This window comes from Trichosurus vulpecula, chromosome 4 (assembly GCF_011100635.1).
Source record: "Trichosurus vulpecula isolate mTriVul1 chromosome 4, mTriVul1.pri, whole genome shotgun sequence".
Classification (NCBI taxonomy): Eukaryota; Metazoa; Chordata; class Mammalia; order Diprotodontia; family Phalangeridae; genus Trichosurus; species Trichosurus vulpecula.
In genome coordinates this window covers 281,364,704-281,371,891 of record NC_050576.1, presented here as the reverse complement: position 1 = coordinate 281,371,891, position 7,188 = coordinate 281,364,704, and positions in this window count along the sequence as shown.

Here is a 7,188-nt window from a genome sequence, read left to right as displayed (position 1 = left end):
TGGCCTCAGCAAGGGAGTATTTATCCTCTATCCGAGAACTTGGGCAAAGGATGCCTGGGTCCCCGGATTATCGCGGCCCATTGTTCCAGGAGCAGAGACCAATACGTGCAGGGAAGAGGACTCTCGAGAGACAACTAGCTACCTGGGTGCCAAGGATAGTGGGATGATTCTGTGGATGGGGCTCCCCCCCTGCTCAATTCTAGCTGACATCTCCTAATAAAGATGGAGATTTGGAATGGGGATCAGGGTACTTGCCTGGGGAATGGGAGGAATCGAGAAACGCCAAGAGAAACAACACTGGAGGACGTGGGGGGGGACCCTAATGACAGGGGTTGGGAAGGGCACCAGGAGGTGTCACGGGGGTGCTTTTGGTACTAATAAAGTTATTTAAAGCAAATAGACTCAGTTGGGGATTTGGGGAGAGAGGCTGTGGCCAGTCTCTCCAGGCCCAAATTTAGGGAAGGGACACTTAGCATCATGGTGTAGGACTGGGAAGGGGAAAGGAGGAGAGAGAAGGTTGTAATTTGTAATGAAACCCTTGAAGGTAACCTTACTTTCTGTGCTCCAGAGGGTTCTCTCCTCAGTAAGTTGGATGGCTCCTCCCACAGATCACTTTTAGGGATGAGGGCTTGAGACCAAGATAAGTGAAATAATTTGCCCAAATCTGGGGTAGAGCTGGGATTTGAATCAGGATATTTGACTTCAAATCCATGCTGCCTTCCTTGCCTCTTTTCTGGCAGCCACTATGTCTGAAGGTTCGTAGAGTGGCATTTTATTTCTCATCTCTGGCATGGTAGGTGTCCTCCTTTCACTTTATGCTTAATCCAGCACAGTGACTGAAGGGGTGGGGAGCAATCTACAACCTGACTTTATTTTAACAGGGTTAGAGAGTTTGTGGGAAAAGTTAATATACAGTGTCTTACAGCCTAAAAGAAAAGACCAGTATTTGTCTGGCTAGTCCAACCCCTTCATTTTACAGATGAGGAAACTGAGTCCTAGGGAGGTGAAATGACATAAATTGCTAAGTTACCTTAAATTCCTGGCCCAAACCAGTAGACCTCATGGTCTTAGGTTGTCTAGGATTTTATCAGTGCAGGGGGATTCCCAGTAAGGAATTTCCTCTACAAATGCAGCAGCACTTCAGTAACTTTACAGTCTTAGAGTTGTCAAGACTCAGACCCAGGTTTTCCTGAGTCTTAAGTCATTCAATACATATGACTTAATATTTATTAAGTACCTACTATACTACGCACTGTAGATACAAAGATGAAAGGTGACATAGTTCCTACCCTTAAGTTTACAATCCAATGTGGGAGGGAGAAGTGATATATACAAATGAATATGCTAGAAGGTAATGTGTGATAAGGACAAAGAAAAGATCCAGACACAGTGCTACTTCTATATCGATGGCCAAGAAGGGCAGCAAAGACTTCCCACAACCACCCTTTTGTACCCTGGTTAGAAATGGAAGACTGGGCTTTGTGGATCATGGTCTCACCCATTGCGGTATTTCCCATGTTCTTATGGTTCCTCCCTCCCATCAGCCATAAAACCTAAGCCACAAGGAGGAAACCTAGTAAGTAAGGATGGAGTTATTCTCATTTTTTTCTTGGTTGTTCCTAGATTGTATTTAATTCAATTCCACCAAACTTTCATATTCCTGCTCCTCCTTATTCCTTCTTACGGAATATGAGGTACCTTGTTAACCCCTCTCCCCCACTAAGATTTCATGAATAGGACAGCAGCTCTCTTGACACAGAATTTATCTTTACCCACCACTTGAATATATTTAAAATACAGATGGACAATAAAGCATTCTTATTCACAACCAAGTGGGAGAGGAAAAGATATTTTATCACAAGGCTGACTTTTTGCATTCACCCTCTTTTCCTTCTCTCAGGACCCCTCAGTAGTCCCAAAAGTGAATTCACTAAAAGGTCATGTGGAGTTGGGTAGAAGAGAAGGGGAGAATGGTTTACCAGAAATCAGGCCCTTGGACTCTCTGATGGCTAGTCCCATGTCCCTTTCTCTCATGACAGTAAACATGAAAAGAATGGAGAAGAGCCTGGCCATTGGGGAATGGTGTTCAGGATTCCTGGTTTTGATAATAGGATCAAACAATTTGTGTGGGAATGAAAAATACTAACATAGTGGTAAAAGCACTGGATTTGGAGTCAGGAAAACCCAAGTTCAAATTCTTCCTGAATTAGCTGTGTGACCCTGAGTGAGTGTCTGGGCCAGTTTCCTCATCTGTAAAAATGAAGGAACTGATGACTTCTAAGGTCCAGCTTTAAATCTATGATTCTATGATCCTATGATCTAAGGGTTTTAGTGAACTCTGTAGATGAAATGATTGGCCCTCAGAGTCATGTGATTTTAGATTGTGGCCATACGGTCCAGAATGGGAGACGTGAGAGTCCTGCAGTCCTCTCGCCCTGGTCAGATCAAGAGTTCTGCTCTGGATGCTACATCTGAGGAGAGACATTGACAAAATAGAGTATGTCCTCAGTAGGGCAGCTCTGATGTTGAGGAAAATGGAGACCTTCCAGAAACAACTGATGCAACTAGCAATAACTTAGAGGTGAGATGAGTGTGGGGAGACATAGAATAGCTGTCTTCAAGTATTTGAAAGGCTGTCAAGCTGAAGGGAGATTAAACTTGTCCTTCATGGCTCCCAGAAAAGAACTTGGAGCAAACAAAGGCAATTGTATAGAGGTCAGTTTCTCCACCGAAGGGAAAATTTCCTAACAATTACAACCATCCATAAAGGGAATGGGTTTTCTTGGGAAACGGTGGCTCTGTCTTCACTGGAGATCTTCAAGTGGACTCCACCTGTCAGGGATGCTGGAGATAATACTAATATATCTTCAGGTTCAGGTTGGACTAGATGACCTCTAGGGGTCCATTCCAACAACGAGTTCTGGGATTTTGATTTAAGTTATCCTTTCATTTATTTTTATGGATGAGGAAACAGGGGAATCAACTGCTTCAGTTATATAGTTGGTAAGTTGCCAAGCTGGATATGAACTCAGATCTTTTGACTCTAAATTTAGCACTCCTTTTACTACATACAAAATACTACCACTTCTCCTCAAATGCATACCATCTCCAAAACAGAATTAGTTCTGAGGGGTTACTTAGCCCTTCCTGGGCATCAGCTCTACACCATTCAACAGGACCTTAGTGGGCCCCAGACTCAAAGGAGTAGGATGTGTGTGTGTATGTGTGTGTGTGTGTGTGTGTGTGTGTGTGTGTGTGTGTGTAGGGGGGATAGGGGGGAAAGAAATCAGAGGGGTCAGGATGGTGTGTGTTGGGCTTGAGATGTATATATCATCTGGCTGAAGTCAGGAGAAAAGGAGAAAAAAATTCTAGGTAGGGAGTTCCAGAAACCTTCCTGTTGGGACTCTGAATTGGCTATGAGGATGGACTGATCTGCTAGCACAAGACCTTTTGCAATTGATGGTTCCTCTACCTGAGCCTTGGGCCAGAGTTCTGTGGAGACACTGGTTTCTGTTCCCCATTGAGGAGAGGAGGATTCTGCCCCCTCACTCCAGATGTTCAGGTCTGAATTAGCCTTAACTCCCCAAGGGAACATTTGGCCTTGGGGAAAGGTCAGGAGAAGAACCAAGGAGGGGGTGGAATCTGGACACCTCTCCCTTGAGGGGTTCTGCCACCTCCTTCCTCCACCCCATGATGGCATCCATTCTTAGGTGGAAGAGACAACTAGCAACTTGGCGGTACAAGACAAACTCAACGGCTCTTTTCCTTAACCTATCTCCTGAACCTCCCTTTAGTGTCACCAGAGGGCGCCCTGACCCAGATTTCCCTAATGCTTGGGCCTGATTGTAGATCTATAGTCTTTAGAGAGAAGAGGGGAGCTAATTCAGTCCCTCTCAGCCTTTTCTGTCTCATTTCTGTCTGGTACTGCTGGATCACCTCACCATGGGACTAGGAGCTGGGGAACCTCTTGAGATTTTCTGTCTGTCCCTGAGAGTCCTAATCTCCTCATGATCCTGCCTTCCCTATTCTAAGGAAAGAAACTGAGGCAAGGCAGGAGCTGTAGGCCACTTTATTAATATAGAGGGGAGCCCAAGGGTCTCAGGTTAGAGTCTTGGCTCCTACACCAGATTTCCATGACTTAGAGGAAAGGAGAGGGGAAGCAGAAGGAGCTGGAGCCCAAGGAAGAGTAAGAACTTTGTTACTGTGCCCTCTCTCTGAGACCAGTAGCCAAACTCTTATCCTGGCCTTTTTCTCATCCCTTAAATGTGAGGATGTAGGAGACCCTGGACTAACTTTCCCTCTGCTGTCTGGGTAAAGGAAGGAATTAGATCTCAGATCTGCCTCTCTATTCCACCTCCCAGTTCTTCCCACCTCCCTCCCCTACCCCCCCAAGAGTCTGATGTATATTCCCAGTCCCCACTGACTGGGGGGGATGAGGGAGGTGAAGGGGGCTGAAGAGAACAGAGCAGCCCCAGATGTGTCTGACCACATCATGAACAGCAGAGAATGCAAGCAGGCGGGGGTGGGGAGGCCAAGGCGCAGGGCCAAGGACATGAATGAAGCTGAGGGCCTAGGGGGTAGTTTAGAGAAGCGGTAAGGTCTGGGGCTCAAGGACACCCCTGCTCCCTCTTTTCTTGTGTCTTTTAAGGAACTTCTCCAGGAGGCCACTTAGAAGCTAAGGCAACTGTGTTCCAGGATAAAAATGAAGTTTCCTCCTTCCCCAAGCCATTGAATTTCTACTCAGAGTCTAGAGGGACAGGGCAAATGGAACTGCCTCCCATTCTTATCTCCCAGACCCCAGCATGATGATATGATCTGTGTTTTGGGATGGGCTGTGGACTGGGGGAGTATGGGTAGGGTCCTGCTTTTCCCCACCTGTTTCCCCTTCCCCTTTAGTCTTCCCCAACTTCCCTGCTTTGCCCCAGAGTACCCCTGCATACAGCACCCCCCCTCCCATTGAGCACAGCTGGAACCATTCTCCTTGCTGCCTTTCATCCCCCCTCCCCCCACCCCCAGTGGCCCCTGTAATTGTGGTCTCAGGCGGTGGCTGTTGCTGCTGCTCTGGGGGCTGGAGTTGGGACAGGGGCCAGAGCACAGGGCAGGGACAGAGGGTGGGGATATGATCGGGACATGGAATGGGTTATATAACACTAGGGGTCCTGAGTCTTGGGATGCCCTCTTTGAGCCTCACTTCCTGTCTTTCAGGATGAGTCCATATGGCTCTGGGGCACCCCAAACGCCTCTATTTAGATTCAACTCTTCCCTTCCTGGGGGTAAGGGTAAGGGAAAGGAGAAAAAAAGAATCCCTAAGAGACTCCAGTCCCTAGCAAGGTTGGATGTTGGGGGTTGTACATCATTTTCTGCACTGAGGGGAACCTCAGAGGAGAAGTTTGACACCCCACTCCACAAGAATTGTTGAAATGGAGCAAAAGGACACTTGTCTATCTCTAGGAGGGAAACAAACAATGGGGTGACCACTCTCCCTGAGTTACCCAAGGAGAGATCTAGTCTCAAAGAGTTTTGGCTTTGCCTCTAACAGCTGTTCAGTCTTGGGCAAAATCACTTCCCATTCTGGGCTTGAGTTTTTCAGCTATACAATGAGCAGGGTGGTCTAGAGATCCCTTGTAGTGCTAAAGGTCTATGATTCCATAATAATAATTCACATTAATCTAACTATACTTTAAAATTTTTCAAATTATCTTTTTCTTAACCTCGTGAAGTAGATACAACACCCCTGCATCCATTTTGTAGGTGAGGAAACTAAGACCCAAATAACTTAAATGTCTTTTCTAAGGCCACCCAGCTAATAAGTGAACCATGATCCTACGTCTCCAGGATCAAACCACATTGCTTTTGTGCCTAGATCAAAAGAGGCTTAATTGGGATAGTTTTTCCTTCTCCTTTCTCTCTCCTAGCTTGGAAATCTACCTTTTGTATGAATTCTGTCCTGCACTGCTCTATCTAGTCCCATTCTGTCCTCCCTCTCTGACATTCCAGTCCCCTGCTCAGCCTTTTAGGCCCAAGATGCCACAGTCCGGATGGCTTGCTGGGAGAAGAGGTGAGTGGGGGGGGGGGACGGGGAGTTGGGTCAAGGTCAGACAAGGCTTGCTGACGCAGACTGCTTCCAGCCCCCAGCTGTTTTCCTGCTGTCCAGCCAGACTTCTCCCTAACCACTGCCCTCCACCACTCTCCCCCTCTGCCCCCACCCCTTCCAGCAGCCTCAAGCCCTTAATTCTCGCCAGCTGCTGTGGCTCGAGGGCCTCATGAGGCGGGGGAAGGGGAGGATGGAGGAAACTTCCCTGCTCATGTTGCCCCTACCACCTGATGATCTGGATACAGGGAAGGTCCCTCCCTGTTTGTCCCTCCTCCCTTCCCCCAACCAATTCCCTAGGGAAGGGAGATTCCAGGAATGGGCCCCTTTTGTCTCTGAGCCCAGAGACTCAAGCGGTGTCTTCCCTCAGCTAAGAGGGGCTTCTCAGAAGGAGATGGTGATGTTGGGAGGGGTCCGGAAGGAATGTGGAGTGTGCATGGTGGGTCACCCCCATTTAAGAAGGGGAGAGTGAAGCACTATGAACGATGCGACTCATTCTGGGCCCCACAATAAACTGCGATCAGAGACGGAAGTCAAAGCCTGGTCTTGGGTCCTTGCCCTCAGAGCCTTGTGAATTGGTTTCTTTCTCAGACCCCTAAACTCCGAGGAACACAAACATATCCATAATACTTCATGTGGAGGACCTCCATGGAGGGGCAGAGAGAAGGAGATCAGTTCCCTTTTCTGACAGAACCCCAGAGAGCCCCCTGGACACTGCAGCATTATCAGACTGCCTCCTCATTCGGATAGGGAACCAGTCGAAAAGGAGGCTGGTCAGCTAAGCCGGTGCCTCCCAGGCCTCCCCACTTGCGGCCTTAGACTCCACCACATACACTACGACCGTCTTTCTCGATCAGGATTCTGGCTGGAGGGGGTACTGTACTCTAAGCAACTCTGCTTGGACTTCCTGCCTTTGCTGCAGGTGGCAGGGGGAGGCTGACCTCGGCAGTTGCATTTTCGAGGAGGACACACGCAGGCACATACACAACACACAATGACATCACACTCCCACACAAAAACACAACTCTAACTCACATACTGACAGAGTCATAAATACAAACACAGGCCTTTCGGCCCACAAACAAACGCAGAAACGC